Source organism: Pantherophis guttatus, chromosome 1 (assembly GCF_059756535.1).
Source record: "Pantherophis guttatus breed Tessera chromosome 1, ASM5975653v1, whole genome shotgun sequence".
In the NCBI taxonomy this organism is placed as follows: domain Eukaryota; kingdom Metazoa; phylum Chordata; class Lepidosauria; order Squamata; family Colubridae; genus Pantherophis; species Pantherophis guttatus.
In genome coordinates, this window is record NC_142063.1 from 163,840,705 (window position 1) to 163,862,319 (window position 21,615).

Genomic DNA, 21,615 nt, shown 5'->3' on the forward strand with positions numbered 1-21,615 from the left:
TAAATATACAAAGTTTGTAAACTAAGAAATAATAATCTCTTATTACAAATCGAGTCCAACAAAACCAGAATATCTGAAATAACTGTAGCAAAAGAAAGCAAAGATCGTAGTAATAATAATAGGTGCCTTGGATACAATCCCAAAACATCTGGAGCACCATTTGAACAACATCAGCATTGACAACATTATGATTGGTCAATTGCAAAAGGCAGCTTTACTTGGAACAACTTATGTCCTGCAACTATATATTATTACTTACTTTATGTCTCAGCTTTATTTTTATAAACAATTCAAGGCAATGAACATATCTAATACTTCCTCCTCCTCGTGTTTTTTCCACAACAACCCTGTGAGGTTGGTTGGACAGAAGCTTTCATTCCTAAGGCAAAATTAGAACTTTTTCTAATTAAAAGTCTCCCACTTTCTAGCCTGGTGCCCTAACCACTACACCAAACTGACTCTCTTAACACCACCATACAACATCTGCCTATATCCCCAGGTCCTTGGGAAGGACTGGAGAGGTGGATAAAAATGCCTCACAGTCTAAACATCTGGCTGATTTTGTGCTGAACAACAATAACAATAGTTTTTGCTTTTATGAGACTATTATGGCTCTCCTAAGGGAGTTGCTTGTAGAAGTATTTAGTAGCAGCATAAATACTAAGCAAGTTTATAGTGTATATTAAATAGATGTAACATACATCTATGATATAGCATATTTGGACTCTCCTCAATTATTACCTCACCGGCAGCTGTAACTTCATGCTGTTTCAACTGTTTTGATCCCTTACCTTGTGAGAAAGATTGTACAAACTTGCTTTCTTCCTCCTTCTGTTCCATCCTTTTTCTTTGTATGTTGCTTTTTTTAAAATTGCAAGCTTCAGTCAAATCTTATTGTATTTTGTTACTGGAAGAATTTTAGTGAAAGGATAGGCAGAAATGTTATAAATAAATTAAATCTTAGAGTGAACAAATTGAATTTATTTGTCCAAAAGCAGACCACTGTATCTCTGTCTCGCTCTGTTTCACACATATACACAAGTATATGCACATCCCATCCTCTGGAGACAATAATTGATGGCTAGAATCACTCTAGACACATTTTTTTTATTTTTTTTTATTGAAAAGTTTTATAAGAAATACAAACAATTTTCTCCCCCCCACCCTTTCCCCCTCCCCACATAATAGAAAGTGTACATTTTCTTATACATAATAAATGCATGTTTCCCTTAAAGAAAGCATTAAAGTAGGACATTTTAATTGCATTCGGAGTTGCTCTTCTTCTCTTTCTTCCCTCATTCCACAACAAACCTTCTTCTCCACCTCCTTTCTTTCCCTTCCCTCCCTCCTCTTCTCTCCTACTTTCTCCTTCCTCCTCTCCTACCTCATCCTACTTCTTTTTCCTTTCCCCCACTTCTCTCTTCTTTTCCCCCTTCTCGCCTTCACTCCTACTCCTACATAGCATTCAAATGGAACCGCCTCCAATTTGGAATCAGCGTTGCCCCAGGCATTTTCCAATTGATGATGGAACGCCTTCTGCAAGGCATTCCAGGGGTGGTGCCATACTTCGATGATGTCTTGGTCTCCGGCCACTCGGAAGCCCAACTACTGGAACGGCTCAGGCTTGCCCTGCAGCGGTTTCAGGTGAAGGGTCTAAGAGTCAGGAGAGACAAGTACATCATCGGGGTCCAGGTGGTCAAGTTCCTGGGCTACCTAATTGATAGCAAAGGCATCCACCCCACCAAAAGTAAAGTAAAAGCAATTCACGAAGCTCCAGCCCCCCAAAACAAAGCAGAGCTTCAGGCTTTCTTGGGACTACTGAATTTTTACAGTGTCTTTTTAAAACAGAAAGCCACAGTTGCTGAGCCGCTCCATTGACTCTTAGGGAAGGCGATCCCTTGGAAATGGGGAGAAGAAGAAGAGGCAGCTTTCCGGAACATCAAAAGACTACTCTCTTCGGACAGCGTCCTCATGCAGTACCATGAGACACTCCCCCTGCTTCTGACCTGTGATGCCTCGCCATATGGAGTAGGGGCTGTCCTCAGCCACCAACTTCCCAACGGATCAGAAGCTCCCATTGCGTTCTTTTCGAAAACAATGTCCACGACTGAGCGCAACTACAGCCAGCTGGACAAGGAAGCCTTGACCATTGTAGCTGCATCAAGCGCTTCCATGAATACCTATATGGAAGAGTGTTCACCATTGTGATGGACCACAAGCCGCTGCTGGGACTTCTCACAGGAGACAAGCAAACGCCCACCTACACGTCGCCCAGGATGACATGCTGGGCCATCTTTCTCGCCGGCTACTCGTATAAGCTGATACACAGACCCGGCAAGACCATCTGCAATGCCGATGCCCTCAGCAGATGCCCCATCCAAGAGCCAGTGAAAGACCCGGCACCCACTCTTGGACTGTTCCATATCGATGATGACCAGTTGTGCCCAATATCATCCACCACCATGGTGAAGCACACCCAAAGAGAAAAAACCCTCAGGCAAGTCATGTCCTAGATCTTGAGGGGCTGACCAATAGGGAGATTGGGCGAAGAGTTCAGTCCGTTCGTGCGGAAACAACAAGAACTCTCCACAATGCAAGGATGCCTCCTCTGGGGCGACAGGGTGGTGATTCCACACACCCTACAGAAGAAGACCTTGGAGACACTGCACAGCGGGCATTCTGGCATCGTCAGGATGAAGGCCCTGGCACGGAGCTATGTCTGGTGGCCAACGCTGGATAAGGACATTGAAAAATGGATCGCCAGATGTGACCCGTGCCAGGAGGTGAGACCGGCGCCACCGCAAGCTCAGCCAACGAGTGGGAGACGCCTAGCAGCCCCTGGTCGAGAATACACATCGATTTTGCAGGACCAATAGATGGCAAGTCTCTCCTCATTGTGGTGGACGCGTTTTCAAAATGGCTGGAAGTAATCGCGATGCCCACCATCATGACGGAGGACACCATCAGGGCACTCCGCCGGCTGTTCACCACACACGGCCTTCCAGACATCCTGGTCTTGGACAACAGCCCCCAGCTCACTTCCAAGACCATGGAAGACTTCTTAGCAGAGCTGGGCATCAGGCACGCCCTCATCGCCCCTTACACGCCAGCAGGAAACGGGCAAGTGGAGAAAATGGTGAGACTCACCAAAGACACAGTTGCCAAAATGGGCGCAGGAGACTGGCAGGAGAAAATTGATAAGTTCCTGTTCGCCCAGCACATCACTCCGCACACCACCACAAAGAAGACCCCGGCAGAGCTCCTGATGGGGAGAAGACTACGATCACTGTTGGATTGGCTATACCCCCAGTACAATCCGCAGTGCCAATGAAACAATGCCCAGCCACCACGGACTTTCAGAATCGGAGATCCGGTCTTTGCGCTAAATTTCCAGGGCCCTCCGAAGTGGCTGAAAGGACTGATCGGGAGAGTGACCGGCCTGAGGTCATACGAAGTGGAGCTGGAAGACGGACGAATCTGAAGGCATCACATCGACCAGGTCCGAAAAAGGTGGAGGGGAGTTGGGGAAGACCAGCCAGACAAGGTAGGCCTGTGCCACCCCGGCGAGGTAGACTTCCACCACCCCGACGAGGTAGACTTCCACCACCCTGGAGAGGTAGGCCTACATCACCCAGATGAGGTAGGCCTGTGCCACCCCGGCGAGGTAGACTTCTACCACCCCGATGAGGTAGGCCTACACCACCCCAACAAGGTAGGCCTGCGCTGCCCTGGTGAGGTAGACTGCCGCCACCCCGACAAGGTAGGCCTATACCACCCAGCCGAGGTAAGCCTGTGCCACCCCAGAGAGGTAGGCCTACACCACCCCGACCGAGTTGACCCGCATCAGCTGCAACCACAACTGCAGGGACGCTCTGCCACGACAGCCCGCCAGAGGCCCGGAGCGCAAGCCAAAGAAGAGAGGAAAGAACCCAAGGACCTACCGTGGTTCAGCTGCCCAGCCCGGGTCCAAGGCAAACTTCAGTGGCCGAGTCTCTGTCATCCCGGCCAGGGAGAGGGACTCCACCACCCGCAGGACAATCCAACAAACCCAGCCGGAGGTGCTAGGCCGGACCCAGCACACTCGACGGCCGAGTTCCAGACAATTCCACGTTGGGAACTGGAGAGGGCGGGAGCCCGACCCGTCCGGATCAACAACGAAGCAAGGACTGAACCGCGCAAGTCAAGTAGGGTTAGTAGACCCGCCTACCTGTGTGACTATTTGACCTACTTCGGCCACGGATTGACAGACTGAGAACTAGGAGGAGAGGGGTGTTGTGTCCTTATATGGGCTTCCTCCGGTGGTTGGTTAATCCACCGGCGGGAAGTTCAAATGAATGTCATTGGCCGACTAGCTTGCCAGAGCTGTATATAAGGATGGCTCAGCAGCACAGCCGGCAGTTCCATATGAGCTGAATAAAGTGCTGAATGGATCTCTGCTGAGTTGCGTCTTCTTTTCCCTGCGCCAATCTAACACAATTTGTCTGGGTAACAAACCACAGGTGTCAGCTGTTCCTTCTTCCCCACTTAGGGAAGGAGAAAGGAGAGAAGAAGCCACACAGACAGGAGAAAGAGGTTTAAGAGTTGAACACTGACTGATATACAGTAGATGCAGATACAGTAAACAGGTAAACTTTATGTCCATGAAACCTCTTATTGTTTGCAGAAATATGGGGAAGTATTTAGCAACATACTAGGCTTGTTCCAGTACAGTAAATAAGAACATATTCTGAATGGGTTGAGCACAATAACTGGCACAACTGAAATAACAAAGAAGCATTGAGTTTGTGCTGAAATTGAAAGGTCAAACTCCATGTTTTATTCCATATCATAAAAGAAAGCAAAATTATAAATACATGTTGAAATCCTCATTGAGGCAGATTCCAGGATAATATGAGGAAGTCTGTACAAATTAAGAAAAGCCCTCTGGATGTACTCAGAATTTTCTAGATCACCCACAACCTTCTAAAGCAATTAGCGTTCTAACAGTTTAGTTATGGTAATTTTTACATGCCATGTAAATATTAAGATGTAAGAAGTGTTTAATCTATGTACTAAGATTAGTAATTACTAATACTGAATTAGTATTTCCAGATTTCACAGGTATCTAATGTTCGACTTGAAAACTAAACAAGTTTCAAAATATCACCGAGCCTTCCAATTCTGGTACCCAAAGACAGAGGTGGGATTCACTTACCTTCCCTACCGGTTCGGAAATGTGAGCACACGTGCCACCTCTGTACATGCATATGGCCTTATGCGCATGCAAAGTAGTCGTGCATTATGTTCAGGAGGGTGGGCGGAGCCTCCTGCAGTCGCCGCTACTGGTTTGCGCGATCCGGAAAGAACCAGCTAAATCCCACCACTGCCTAAAGGCCATAATTTGTGTTTCAAACTAATTCAGGATGGTAACAAATATGGGTTGCTTCCAGTGGTGGGTTGCTCCTGGTTCTGTCTGGTTTTTTAGAACCGGTAGTAAAAGCAGTGGGAGGCTCTGCTCACCCACCCAGATGTCATAATTGATGATCTGAGCATGTGCAGAAGCTTCTGCGCATGCGCAGAAGCACACATGCTCCCGCAAGCAAAGCGAGCGCGCACACATGTTCCTGTTGCAAACCGGTAGTAAAGGTAAGTAGAACCCGCCCCTGGTTGCTTCCCTAACCCCATCATCTCTACATGAGGAAATGTTATGTGGAGAAAAAACAGCTGATACCCCATAGGGCTTCTCTGGAAATAAACAAGAAAGTATCTCTCTAGGTTCAAGTGTTACAACATCTGGTTATTTCTAATCTGAAAATGGCTATGTTTGAAAAATGTCAATGTAACAGGAAATAGGATTAAAAAAAAAAGTTGGAGATTGTATATTCCTGCTGCATTTGGTTAGTTATTGTTAAGGATTTCAGTTGGTCATACATTCAGGAGAGTTTTGAAAAGATCAGAAAAGTAAACGGGAGATATTTCTGATGACTGGTCTGTGTGGAATTACGTATATAGCAACACATGGTTTCCTTTTCCTGCCAGTGCTCCGGCCGATAGAGTCCTCAGTTAAATTAGAACGATTAATGGTTGCTAGATTAGACAATATTGTAAGAAGATACCGTATTTTCTTTGATTGCATTCTGCAAGAATGTGATGACTGAAGTGGTGGGGCTAAAATAGATTGAATTTTCTTTAACGTGAATATTTACATACATTTATCCAATTCAACTTTCTGAATGTATGCATAAATCATAATGGAATTGTATGTTGACATACAAGTTTTCAGAAATCTTGCAATGTAGTCCGCAGTTTAAAAATGAGTATACTACTGTGTTATGTTAGAGACAAATTGTTTGCAAATTATGCATACACAGCATAGAACATACAATGGACCCTAAATTTAACAGATCTTGTTGCAATGGACTTGAAATGAATCAACTTTTTGAGGTGATTTATACCATTTGCATAATTACAGCATTACACAAACGATGTGATTTTATCATGCATGATGATGTTCTTATTCAAAGGATGCAGGTGGATGCAAATGAAGTAACTTACAAAAATGAGCATTAATGCAAATTCATTTTGGGGGCAGATTTGTAGATGCCAGAACAGATCTTCAACTGGAAAAATGAGAAATGGGATGATAAGTTGTGCTGGGCACTTTGCTTCAATAAAGACTGAAGCAATATTATCTTTCAAAGCTGCTTGGCAAAACAACCCAGCTTCTTCTTTTTTTTAAATTGCACCAAAGTTGCTGCACAACTTCACATTTCAAAGCTCTAAGGAATCTTCTGCAAACTCTTCTAGTACTTGCAAACAAAGCTGGAAGAGGTGAAGCAACAGTAAGCGAATCTCATTTGCATAACTCTCAATGCTCCTAATGGAACCAAATCAAACCAGGCCCATTTTGTAGGATGTACCGTCACCCAGAGATGCTTTTGACATAAACAAACATGTACTGGGTCCTTTTTTCATTTTGAAAATATAATATTCATCCATTATTTAGAACTTTTTAACTAAATTGTCTTAGATTTGTTTTAGGGAATATGCTATAATTTTATTTTAGCCAATAAAAGCCAAATCGAGCAATCTTTTGCAACAAGATGAAGAAATATTCTAGAACCCCTTCTTTAAATGGTATAAAATCTTTCTTCAAATTGGATTCTTTTCTTGGGGAGCTGTGTCTGTTGATTCAGAAGAAAAATTCAACAACGAAGGCAAAAGCTATGATTATCCCTAAATTAAGTTCCCTAATTCTACAATCTGCTTGGTTTTCTTTCCCTGCTTCTCTGTTTTGCGAACATCTTGCCTGATGAAAAAAGACAAGCATTTTGCCTAATGAAAATGAGAACTCAAAACATTTGACCACTATTTTATGACATCTTGGTTGGCCTAATAAAGATATGGCACTACTATTAATTATGTTCATCAGTATGACCTCTTATGAAGAGTTTCACAAAACAAAGATGTAAGCCAAAATAGGAGGACGAAGGAATATTACTAGGTATGTTCGCCATCTTGAGTTATTTATAAAAATAATAAAGGTGAGATTAAACAAACAAACAAATAAATATAGTCTAATTATTGCCTGTAGGTGGCACTGCTCATCTCTTGCTCAGTATACACCGTACTGAATTGGAATACTTTTGCATTTGTTTTATGCTGCATAGCATAACCCTATGCTGCATGTTTGTTTGGGAGTGCTTTATCCTGCCTTAGTCTTTTTATACTGTAATCTAAACTAAGCTAGTTAGAAATGCATGACTTTCAATTCAGTGGCATTTACTCCTAAATAATTGAGGATTAGTTCACAGCCTAAGCATTCCTGAATTTCTGGAAAAATATGTATTTTGACATACTGTACGGTAATTGCGTATTGTCAGTGGCAGTTCAAAAACATTTGTTTAAATACATTATTATCTTTATTTGTAAATAGAGCTATAAATATGATATGAGAGCCAAGTTGGTGTAGTAGTTAGGCTAGAAACTGGGAGACTCTGAGTTCTCGTCCTGCCTTAAACACAAAGCCAGTTGGGTGACATTGGGCCAGTCACTTTCTCTTAGCCCTAGAAAGCAGGCAAAGGCAAACCACTTTTTAAAAACCTTGCCAAGAAAAATTCAGGGACTTGTCTAGGCAGTTGCCAGGAGTCAACACTGACTCAAAGGCATAAATTTAAATACATCCCAATTAAACTTGTATCCAAAAATTAATCCCATTTCCTGTGGATTAAAAGTTCTGCAATTATCTCAAATTAAAAAATTTTTTTGTAGGACTGGAGCATTCTTGGAGTTGAAATTCAGGCATCTTAAAATTGCCAAGGTTGAGGTGAGGTATACAGATTTTGAATTTCTGGAAGAAAATCCAAGGATAAATAAACCAAAATCCTACAAAGTACCCCAATGTATTGGTATATTATGGAGAAATAAAATGAGATGATAATGATTGGTTCCAGACCCATCATTATGTTCCATGTGCTTCCAGAATGGTTGCAATAAATGTTGAAAAGCTGTCTAGGTGCTTCCATGTTTTTAAAATATTGGAAATGAGAGCATGAACATGATTCCACATTGCAAGAAGTGCTCAAGTCCCTCAAAGCAATGATTTCCATCAAAGAATGCTGTGAGCATGTATTCTGAGGAAGACAGTATTTTGGCTGTAACGAGTTTGATTACTTAAAGCATCCAGTTGCTTCTTAACACCGATTTAAGCTTCTTTTTGTTTTGTATTAGTGGGATTTACTTTAGGGTAAGTTAAATGTGCATTTGGTTAAATTGTTGCATTTGGAGTTATGAGACAAAGCTTTTAAAAGCAGATTTCAAACATAGTGCAATGTGAACTAATATTCATTTGACTTTGTTTTAAATCAAGAAAATTGGAAAGATTCTAGAATATACAGCTGGCTCATGAAACTTGTTGGGCCATTCCTGATTCCCATTTATTTGTGTAAATAGAGACTGCACACTAAATTGTACTCAACATTTTCCTGTGGCTATATATTGGCAGGAAGAAGAATTATGGTAGCCACAACAATTAATTGTCATTTATAATATTGAAAAGAGCACTAAGGGCTCATTCCTGTTATGCCAAGCCATAATGTGATGTAATGTCTGCTAGACCTATTACCTGTGGCCTAACAGCTTTTTTCAAGCTTTCATAATTCTTCTAAGTATGGAAAACGTTTGGCATACAGCTGACAGTAAGACAAAAGAAATGTGTACAATGTGTACTGTAGGCAAACAACTCTATTATACTATTTCTTTCTTTAGAAAAACCAGTTAGACTAGCTGATCTCGAGATCCCTTTAGTCTTGATGTTTTACATGTGAAACTATGATTTGAAAGTTAATAAATCTTGTTTGGAATTGTGTATGAATCTGAGGATGCTGACAATATGATCATGATTCAGGAGTGATCAGCAAATAAAATAAATAAATAAAAAGGATTGTTTTTAATCAATAAACTAAAGTTTTTTTCCCCCTCTAAGCAAACGTGTATCAAATTCAAAGGTGCTACTAAATCATACGGTAAATTGTCAGTAGAAACTTGAAGCGTATGACAGATTCACAATGTGGGGACCTTCACCCATACCAAATGTTCTCCTCAGAGGCTCTGCATAGCAATTAAATCTCTCGTTTAGTAAGCTTTCACCAAGTGAATTTTTGTCCATTTTGAAAACACTAGACTTGGTCCTTCTGAGCACATATATTCCATATGTTAGCGATATAGTTCTGATAACAACAGGACTTTAAGTAGGATCTTTGCTGACCACAGCAACACTTGTATGAGCAGTGCAATTTTTTACATATTTAGTCTAAGATGTTTGAGCAAAATGTCCTCAGTGAGTTCAGCCTCTCTCTGTTGCTGCTATTTATGTCTATTTATTTCCTCTCTCCTTTGGATCAACTATTTACAAGCAAAGAAGACGAACATTGCTGGTCCTTCAATTTGCTTGTGTAATAGCTCACACAGAGGAAACAAAGGGGCACATCAAGGAAGGAGGGGAAACAACAGATCACCCGAGATTGGTTTGTTAATGTATGAGCCTTGCCAAACCATGCCATCTACAATCGTGCAACCTTGAGGTATTTCCCTGTTGCTCAGAAGGTTGTGTACTTCCATCTCCTTCAGCTAGATTGCAAAATGAAATTTTGGCAACGTGAACAGTAAAAGCCAGGTCTCTAAAGGCCTTAGCAAAGTTACAACTGCAGCTGCAAAATTATATTTTGCCCCCCATGGCAGTGAGAATCACTTAAAGACACTAAGTTTCTTTATTGTTAGGTGTTTTTTGTATGGATTTGGATTAGTGTGTATGAGTGAATGTTTGGTGTGTTTACAGTTCACAGTATTATGTGAACCTACCAAATGTTAAGTAAGTTGTGTGACAGCAATCAATATGACTAATGCCAACAGGAAGCAAAGAGAACAGTGTTAAACATAGTTATATGTCTGAGTTGGCTAGATCTCTGGGCTGGTTCTACATTAGGTTGAATGAGGCTGTCCTCTCAGATGTTAGATGTGCGGAAAGCAGAAGCAAGGTGTTGTACAGAATAATCCTGCTCCTGATCTCCCAAACTTGCTTCCCAAGGACAAGACATTTTTAAAAGGAATTTAGATGCCATCTGATTGAGTTTGCTATGTGGAGTGAGAGCAAGGGAGCAACGCTTGCCTCAAACTATCCCATGGACTAATTCGATCTTAGTCATGTGCACTTTTCTCATTGGGAAAATTATGTTTGTTTTTCACAAATAGGATTCCATTATGTACTAGTGGAGATGAACAAAGTGGCCATTCACAGTATTGACGATGATAAAATAACATATTGCTATGCTCAAATGAGATAGTGTTGGGTTTTTTTTGCAGAGAATGAATTATGTGATATCTAAAAGACTGCATCATCTGTAAATATTTTTTATCTCAGATTCTCTGCCATGCATCCAGTACATGTAACACAATCACACAGCACAAAAAAAAAAAATTTGGAAAAGAAATTTTCCCGTCTTGTAATTCAGAGTTCTATGACATTTACATTCATGTCTTAATTTGAAGATAAATAAAATTACCAGTGGTTGATTGCAAGGTTGTGGTTTCCTTCATAATTTGTTAAAAAAAGGTTTTCTTAGTAAAATACAAACTTGAGAATAAAAAAATTCAATTGCAATTTTCAATTTTGTTATAGGAATTGTTCCATTTTTAAGAAAAAAATCACACTATGTCAAAAAGCCACTTAGTTACCAGAAAAGGAGTGAGAATGGTGACTGGTGATTCCATTGGAACAGCAAGAAGATTTAAAACATACACTTCCTTATCTTGGTATTTTAATGTATAAAATGGCTTCCTTTTTGTATTGTTGGGCATAGCATGGCTGGGCAAGGCCTAGGATTTCTAAATACAAATCTCTGAGCTTCCTCCTCCTTTTCTCTCTGTTCTTTTTTTTTTTTTTAATCAGCAGTCTCCTCGTGTAGCCTGACATGTGGGGTATCACTCCTTTTATCTCAGCCTGTTGTATAAAAAGGGTGTAATGGAAGAGTATTTGATAATACTACGTAAGAAGGAGAAACAATTAAATGCTTAATAAGACGTATGAGTAATTGCAGTAGTATATTATATAAAAACTTTTGGTGACCTGCCTAGGACCTTCAACATAGGCCTACCCTGACAGGCATTATACATTAGCTAAAATAATCTTTGGGAGGGGATCATGTTGCTTTGCCTTTGACAAAGGTAGGTATCCCAAAAGCTGAAGAATGTGATCTATTCTGTATTTGTACTCATCTATTGAAAGTTAGATTCAACAAACAGGAATGTTTGTTGCTTGTGGTAAGAAGTAAGTAAGTAAGAAGTAGTAAGAAGTAAGAAAATAGATACTATACCTTTACAGGGAGGATACATAAGATGTGGGTGTGGCCTACTGATGAAAGCAAACGAGCTGGAAATAGATCTATATAGGTCTCCCACCTAGCAGGAAAAGCTTGCGGTCTGCTAGAAAAGAAAAAAGTCCAGAATCGAGTGGGATGTGATTCTACTGAGCTGGGGCTGCAGAAAAACCTTGGTTACGTAGGGAAAACCTGGCTAGAGGAAAAACACACATAAACCCTATGAAGAAGTAAGAAAATAGATACTATACCTTTACAGGGAAGATAAATAAGATGTGGGTATGGCCTACTGATGAAAGCAAACGAGCTGGAAATAGATCTATATAGGTCTCCCACCTAGCAGGAAGAGCTTGCTGTCTGCTAGAAAAGAAAAAAGCCCAGAATCGAGTGGATGTGATTCTATTGAGCTGGGGCTGCAGACAATCTGGGTCCTCATTTTACCTACCTTTGAAAGGATGGAAGGCTGAGTCAACCTTGAGCCTGGTGAGATTTGAACTTGCAGTAATTGCAAGCAGCAGATGTTAATAATATTATGGTAAGTACACTAAGAATATTAAGAAAAAGTGAATGGGTCAAAAATAGATGACCAAGAAGTCATAATTGAGTGCACCTAATCAAATCATCATTAAAAAAAAGAGGTAAAAAGTTTAAAGAGTAAAAGGCAAGATATGACTCGGTGGATGAATGGGAGCAATGGTAAAAGAATATGGAGAAGTATAGTAAATGTCTTGTAGATATTAAATTGTTGTACTTTCTGATTCATATTTAGATGTCCTTGCTTACTATTTATCAGCTTTTTCTGTGCTTTGTTTTGCATAATGTTACTTACCCTAAAAAGGAATAATATGATGAGTAGGGATATACTGCCCCAGCTCTGTTCAGCATAGTTTAGAGACTCTGGTTGTAGCCATGTTTTCATGGACTACTGTTGGTTTTCCATATTTTTCAAAGTACTTCTTTATGGGAGTGATCCCTTGCAAGGATTACTTGGTAATTGTGATTATACCAGTAAATAGCCAATCAAATTTAACTATGCAGTGATGTCACTTGGAGAAAAAAAAAGAGGAGTGATGATTCCTATAATTGCACATATAACTGTTGTAAAGAAGATTGGAAGCCACTTTTTATGTCTTTGTGCTTTTCTATTTTTTTTCTATCACTTTTTTCCTATCACTTTAGTTTCCCATTTTATTTCTTCCTTTTTCTTTTTTCCTTCTTACTCTATTATAATTTGTATTATTTTTACTCTTATTTTTAAAGCTTTTGATAAAACTATATGCATGTACAGTATATTTGTCTCTGTGTCCATTATTCCTTTTTCGTTCATTCTGTTGTGGCCCCGCCCTCCGAGCCTATCTCATCGGAGGAAGAAGGCTCCGAACATGAAGAAGAGGAGTCGGCCAGGCCTCCCTCTCCAGGCCCCTCCCCTCTGGCACTGCCTCAAGTGCCGGCCGAGGAAGAGGAGATTAGTCAGGAGCCAGGTGTCTCTGATGAGAGCGAGGGAGGTGATCTGTTGTTCCTGGATCCACGCCAACGAAGGCGTGATAAACGGTTGCAGCAGTTAAGGAGGCGTGCCAGGGATTATAACTGAGTCACTGGACCACACCCCAGAGACTATATAAGAGAGTGTGGTGGCCATTTAAGACTCTGTGATGGACAAAAACTAACTCTGGCTAGTCACTTGAACAACACTTAAAGCTGCCAAAAGGTTTCTTGTTTGGAACTGGACTATTTACAAAATGTGTGTATTTCTGTTTATCTGGTGAAGGGATATTCCGTTTATTGAAGTAAAAGCACTTGGCAGTCGGTGCTCGTATTGCTGCCAAATTTCTGATAACAACCTGTGTGTGTGCCAAGTGCTTTCTTAACCCTCGGCTGGCTGTGTTTGTGTGTGTGTGTGGAGACGGGGACAGAACACATTCCTCATAGGAGCCTGGGAGTCTGAGGGATCTGAGCAGGATCTTAGCTGTTTGTAGCAGTGCACTCTTCTGGACAGAGAGCTCTGAAATTGTTCTTGGGATCTGTTGGATCTACTCTCCCAGATTAGGAGTCAGACCCCTGAGTGCTCTTACCACCACTGGGACCGCTCTGGCCTTTACTTTCCACATCCACTCTTAGTTCTCAAGTTTCTCAAACTACTTCTTCTTGATGTCACTTGGCACCACTACATCTATTACCACTGCTATCTTCTGGTTCTTGTCTATGAACATGCTATTTAATTGATTGGCTAGCATCTACCTATTTGTCTGGATATGGAAGTTCCAGGGGATCTTTCTTAGCCCTCTTATTCTCCACAACCTGCTGTGGAATCTCCCATCTGAATGTGGGAAGGTCTAGCTCATACACCAACTGTGGAGATATTCCTGTACACAATGCCAGCTACTTAATTATGCCATTCAGCGTATGCTCTCTCTGTCTGCATCTTAAATTCTGCCACTATATATTAGACTGTCTTGAGTCCTGTCTAGCATGGTAGACCCCTGCTTCTATGGATCTGGTTTTTGGTATCTGAGCTGTGATCAGTGACTCAGTGCTGTCTTTTAGTCTAACCCTTTCTAGACACTGTAGGATTTCCCAATGTCTACCACCCCAGCTATCTGTCAATGGTACATTCGATGATTTACCATGGCACTTCTCTGTTTGATTTACCTCCCATGTCTGCTGCGGCCTCAGCAACTCATCTTTGGATGCCATCTTACTGTTGTCCTCCTGGATGCTCTGGGTTTCATCCAGGACAATGGCTTTGGCACTACGAGAGTTGAGACCTTACCCACTTTCTGGCTGATGTACAGTGTCAGGATTTTGGCCTTGGGATGGAGACCTCCCTACATTGTGCTTCTGGGTCTTCACATCAGCAATTTCCATTTCCTTTCCTGTCTAGCTCATTATACCTGCAAGTCATCAGATACTTGGCAGGGCCCAAGGCCTTTGGGGTCCTAGTAGGGTGGGATGGAGGAAGGCAGCATCAGCATTTCTGCAGTTAGTTGTAAGAGCAAATCCACCCAAATTTTGTTCACGTGATTACAGGGTTGCTGCAGCTGCTGTAATTTTGAAAACTGTCCATAAATAGTTTTTGTGGGATCTGACATAACTTAGAATGATCACTAGTTATCATGAGGATTACCCATAGCAGCAAAAGCTATTCACATGGTAGAAAATGTAGTTGCAAAGTGCCTATACTTTATACAATGGCAGAGATCTACTCTCTCTTTTTCTCTCAGGCTTTTTCTGCTTTAAAACCACTAATGTCTCACATCTCTGATTGCATCATCAGTCAGAATTGTAATTGAGAAATAGAGGAAGATGAATCACTGTTCTTTGGGGTAATTGCAGTAAGGATTAGCTAAGTATGGGGACTGTCATAATTTCAAATTCCATCAATAACCAACCACAACAGCTAATTACCTTGAAGGAACTCATGTTTCTTACACTTCCTCTAGAAACTTTTTTCATCTTTTCTGTGTAGTGACTGTGCTATACAGTTAGTCTTCGACTTATGAGCACAATCGAGCTCAACATTTCTGTTGTTAAATGAGGCATTTGTTAAGTGAGCTTTGCCCCATTTTATGATCTTTCTTGCTACAGTTGTTAAGTGAATCAGTGCAGTTGATAAGTTACTAAGACAGTTGTTAAGTGAATCTGGCTTCTCCATTGATTTTGCTCATCCAAAGTTTGCAAAAGATGATCACATAACCTTGGGTCGCGGCAACCGTCATAAATATAAATCAGTTGCCAAGCATCTGAATTTTGATCACTTGAACATGGGGATGCTACAAAGGTCGCAAATGTGAAAAATGGACTTAGGCAGTGGTGAAATCCGGCCAGATCTATCCGGCTCACGTGAATCGGTAGTGCCGGCAGTGGGAGGCTTTGCCCACCTGCCGGGATGTCATTACGTCCCATTTTTTACCCTCTGCACATGCGCAGAAGAGGTGCGTGCACACTCCTGTGCGCTCCCGTTCCCGAACCAGTAGTGAAGGTAAGTGGATTTCACCACTGGTTTTAGGGCCCTTTTTTCAGTGCCATGTAATTTTGAACAGTCACTAAATGAACTGTTGTCTGTTAAGGACTACCTGTATCTTACTTCACTTAGTACACTTAGTACACAGTATGAGCACATACTGTACCAAGGAAAGAAAAGAAGGTTAGCATTGCATAAAGTGGGTGAAAGTATCAATTGCACAGAATGTGCCATAAATGTTTCTCTCGCTCTACATTGCCTGATTAGCAAAAGGGAGAGAGAATTTTGCATGTTTGGTGTTGCTATGTTTTGATTTCTCTAGTTTGAGAGATTCAGGATTATAGTCCTATGTAAATGAGAAGCAACGAAGTAGTTTTCATTGATGTGATGTTACCCATCATGAGTGAATGATGCCTTGAGGTGAAGGTTGCTCCGGGCTGGGTGCATCTATTATGCAGCCTTTGGATGAGCCTCAGTATCCCATGTATTTGAGTAAGATTTTATGGGTGTATCATATTAAGTTTATGTGATGCTTCTTTATAACCCATAATTAGTTGTTTAAAATGGGCAAAGACTCACATTTATTTTTTGCCTGCCACTAGCATTAGAATGTCATATCTGAAAAGATGTTTGTCTGCTGTGGATACAGTAGATGGGTGTGATATACAGTATTGGTTGTGATTAGGACATAGTTACTGAAATTAACTGTGCTGTTAATATAGCTGCTCACCATTAATCATTAACCCTAAGCCAGTCTGTGTGTGTGTTTGTGTGTATATGTGTATGTGGTGGGGAAAGTGTGGGATAGCCAAAAATAGTAGGAATTATCTATTGATGCACAAAATTCACCGGCAGACAAGGGAAGACCATTTTGATGGGCAAAAAAGGAATATGAAACCATGTAAAAGTTCTGGTATGGTAATGTCTTCTTTATGTCAAATACAGTATGCTTCTAATTACCCTCACAAATGATTTTACCATCCGTTGTTTCTTTGAAGTGCACTGGAATTACTTGAATGTCTTCATTTGCTTCTTTGCACAAAATACTTCTCTCTTGTTAATAAAGATGATAATAATAAGACTTGTTTACGGCATTTGGATGATGAGAGTCATATTGAATAAGATAGCTTTGGGGGTGGGGGAGGGAATTACACTCAGATGCCAGGTGAGCAAAAGAACAAAAATCTGAATCATCCTTCTTTCTCATTCCTCTCTCTCATCATTCTCTAAATGATGGGATTTAGGTTGGCTTCCAGGTAAACATTAACCTGAAATTACATATTCACAGGCACTAGCTAATTCTCATGTGACATCTGTCTTCTGGACAATACAAATCTGATATGGACAACTCATTACTTAATAGAAAACTGTAGACAATATCTGAAATTTGTCCTGAATTCTTCTGTGGCTTTGCATTGTGGCAGATTGGCATGATTTTGTAAAATGAGATAAACTTTCCAAGGAATGACAAGTTTCTCAAGAAAGCAGAAGTTTGAAAGATAGTAATTTCTGTACTTTGGAGAGATACCTTTGGAGGATTAAAAGGGATACAGAAATAAGATAAAAGTCATTTTAACATTGAAACCACATACAGTAGAACCTCTGGTCACGAATGCTTCTGACTATGACCAGATCGGGTTCCGACCAAAAAAATCACATTTTCCCCGCACGGCCGATTTCCTCTTCCATGCCATTTTTTTTGGTAAGTGCCAAATTTCCAAAATTAGGTTTAGGTCACGACCAAATCGGTTTGTGACCAAAGTTATAGAATGAATTATGGTCGTAATCAGAGGTTCTAGTCATTTAAGTAACATGCTTTCTCTGGAGAATTATATGATTTAAAATTTGGCTAGTGCAGAGAATTGTATGCTTAAGTCCGCTTGTTATTACCCAGACTTAAAATTTTCAAAGTTCCCTTGAAAAGGGGAATGACTATTAAGACAAAGCTGTTTTTGAGTCAAGTTCAGAATTATTGTCCTGGCAATAATATAAGTAGTTTGCCACTGCTTTTGTGTGTATGTTTGTGTATGTGTCTGTTTGTTTATTTTCCCAAACTACAGTTTATATACCTGGTATTTCCTTGTGATTTCCCAGCCAAATGCTATGAATGGATGTGCTTTCGATTAAAATAGTTTTACAAGTCATTTCTTTAAATATTCTGAAATTACTGGATTTCTATGCTTTAATTAGCTTCTTGCACAAATATTTCTCTCATGCTTACAAAGATGAATACAGTAATCAGGAGTTATTGTTGTGGTATTTGCTTGATGAGAGTCGTATTGAACAGAAAGCTTGAAGGGAGGTAAGTAAGTGGGAAAAATTAAAATGGCCAGGGAGCTGAATGCCAGATGAGCAAGAAAAAAAAATGTGAATATTGGAAATATGAAAAACATAATCATTGGACATAATGAACACAATGATTATTTCAAGGTGGAATAACTGAGGCAGGATCAGTTATTTTGGATGATGACCATTAAATCTAAAAGGCTTAAAAAACTAAACATGCAAAGTACATTGTGTTTCATAAATGTAGATCTGTTTCTTAGGAGTAAGAGCAGAAGAGGGTCAAGGCAGATGGCAGCAGCACCCTAGCTGACCAAGGCTGATCTTGAAAAAAATCTAAACAGGATTTTAAATACCTGCTAAATACCTGAACACAAGAAGTCCCAAGCAGTAGGTTAAATTGGAAAGTTGAGGCAATTTCAAATTCCTTAAATGTTATTGCCCCCCCCAAAAAAATTGTTGTATTGATACATTCATCATGCTCAACCCAAGAGTGACATCAATTTGTATCGGCTTCTGGGAATCATCTGGTTAATCAAGGGGCAGCCATTGATTGGACTTGGTCTAGATCAGGAGTGTCAAACTCGTGGTGATACATTGTCATAACGTGATGTATCACAACTCCCCCCCCCTTGCTAAACTGAGGCTGGGTGTGGCCAGTGTGTGACGCATCCAGCCCACAGGCCACGAGTTTGACACCCCTGGTCTAGAACATAAAATTCCAGTTGGTTCTGAACCACAATTCCTATAATGTGCAACTCCTATCCTTCAGAATAAATAGATTAGCTATTGCTGTGGGCTTCAAGAATCTTTCATTATTTCAACTTCATGGTGAAACAATTGTAATCACTGTGCCGCTAGAGTAGTGGTGGCATACTGGTTAGAATGCTGTATTGCAGGCTGATTCTGCCCACTGCCAGGAGTTCGATCCTGACTGGTTCAAGGTTGACTCAGCCTTCCATCCTTCTGAGATCAGCACAGTGAAGACTCAAGATTGTTGGGGCAATATGTTGACTCTGTAAACCCCTTAGAGAGTGCTGTAAAGTACTATGAAGCGGTATATAAATCTAAGTGCTATTGCTATATAATCTAGTGAGATTTTTGACTAAAAGGGTTTTTCATGTACAGGCACTCTGACTGGTCAGATCAAGTCACCAAATTATCAATCAGCAGGCTGGCTGAGAATTCTGAAAATTGCAATCCTAACATGTCTGGATTGCAGTCAGTTTCAGAAGGCCTTCCAAGACTTTTATTCTTTTTCTTTGGCAACTACTGGAAAAATGAGAACTTTCTTGCAATCATACTACATTTAAAAATGGTCTTTAAAAAAAGCTGTCACTTTTTTTAAAGGCTCCTTCAAATTCTTGTAGTATCTCTTCTGCAATTTTCTGTGCTCCTTTTGACTTTAGTTTCATTTTTCCTTCAACTTGTATTTCTGAAGCTATTTTTGTTTTGTGCAAAAATACAAAACAAAGCTACTGTAAATAGAAGGTTAAAAGGAATATTTATTCTATTCTTGTCTTAGTCTTCTGGGGTTCCCATAGGAATAAAAAAAGAAGAAAGATTTTGCCTCCCTAAATTAAACTGCATTTAGAATTAGAATTACTCTGCATTTGACAGAATAGCTACTTCTGTTATAACTAGAGCCGTGATAAATTGTAAACGTTAAATCTGTATTCTGGCCCTAAAATAGTCTTTCAGCTCTCTCTGGCAGATGCTAATTGCCACAATTGTCTGCTAAAATATTTTGTTTCACAAAGATGGCTTAGCAATTCCTGCCTAGAATTGTGCAATCTGACTCAAATGGGAAATGGCTTGCTGAGACTAATAAGCACTTAGGTGTAGGGTGCTGTCATGGCAACCCTTCATATAATACAGAAGAAGGTAAGCCTGTTAAGTCACTCTGTTTGCCTTCCTTTTATCACTGTGAACAGCCCGGGGCTTAATTACCATTTCTGGAAATTATCAGACTACCTGTTTAGATGAATATCCAAAGAGATTAATTTGGAACTGGCCATGTTTGAGGCCCAGTCATTTTTATAAACGTCCCATGGTTTTACTGGCTCAAAATAGGCCCAATGTATGTCCATTCCACAGAAAGATGTAAATATTTATGGTAAAAATACTCAAATGTATTTCTTTTAGCACACCTTCTGTTGTGGTTCATTCTTCTTCTTTTTCTTCCTCTTCTCCTTCTCCTTTTTCTATACCTTTAAGAGTGGCATGATATGCTGTCTTTTCCCATAATGGAACCACAGTTGTCTCATATAAATAGATACTGGGGAGATGCTGAAACCCTGGAAGGCAAGAGAATGGCATGAAGATCTTATCCAATTACAAGTGCTGAAATAGCATTCAGCATTGATCTAGGGCTAGGCCTTCGCAATTGAAAGAGGGAAGGCAACATCTCAATTTCTAAATGTAACAAAATGTCTTGGGCTGATCTTGTTGGTCATGTATTCCTCTTGATTCTTGCTAGATACTGCTTTGGAGACAATTACTTGTGAAGATATGGGTATTATTGAGCCTCTGGCAAAACTCTTCCTTCCTGTTGCTATGCTATAGTACGTACAGTATCTGGGCATTTTATGGACCATGGGCCACCTCTGACCCTTCAGCTGTCCCTGTCTGGTCCACAGAGTTGGCAGCATTGGCAGCAGGGAGAGGAGCATTGGTGGTGGTGGGGGGGGGGGTGGCAGGGTCGTGGTGGAAAGGTAGAGTGGCAGCAGGGGGGATGGCAAGGTGGCAGCAGCTGAGGGCTGGATGGCAGCAAGGCAGTGGTGGGGAGTGAGAGTTGAGAGGGTGGAGACCCTCCAAGTTTCTCATGTGGCCCCTTAGGAAAATTAATTGCCCACCCCTGCCACAGTAAGTAAGAAGATAGGAGACAATGTGGTCTAGAAAAGAATCCTAGTTTGACCAAACCTAATCAGTTAAAATCAAACTGCCTAATCTTGTATATAAGCTGTTTATTTTCATCCAATTCTGGTTTAGTGCAGCAGTGTTTAGAGTTATAGAACTCTGGGTATTTCTATTACATCCTGTATTTTTCATTTCTAAAGAAAACTTTTTTTTTTTTTAGAAACTTAGCTCTGGGTTTATTTTTATGTTTTTGTTTCTTTCATATTTGACTAGCTTAAAGCACAGAAGATAATTTGTTTTGGCAACAGTGGGAGATGTGGGAGATTTTGCAGTGGAAACAAAATGTATCACCATCCTTAAATGCTTTACTAATCTGTTTTTCTAGAATGGCAGCAGTAACTCTGACAAAATGATATGGAAGCCATCTTATACCTACACCATCGTTAAACAAGGACTGTGTGGGTTGTTAAGAAAGGAGATCACATGATTGTGACTTTCGATTTTCCTCCAGCTTCTCCACTGATTTCTCTTGTTAAATTGCATCAGTGATTATGGAATGCCAGATAGTCGGAAATCTGGGCCGGTTGCCAAGCTCCTTGATTGTGATCATGTGAACACGGGGGCACTGCAACAGCTGGAACTTCAAGGACCAATCAGAAG

General features: G+C 40.6%; 1 long non-coding RNA gene across 1 annotated transcript; it reads right to left on the reverse strand.

Annotated features, from left to right (window-relative positions):
• Positions 1 to 6,539: 6,539 nt before the first annotated feature.
• Positions 6,540 to 12,766, reverse strand: LOC132710645 (uncharacterized). The gene is made up of 2 exons (XR_009621332.2): positions 12,682 to 12,766; positions 6,540 to 6,801 (listed from the first exon to the last, which is right to left on the reverse strand). It is a non-coding gene; the product is annotated as an uncharacterized LOC132710645 (long non-coding RNA).
• Positions 12,767 to 21,615: the final 8,849 nt, after the last annotated feature.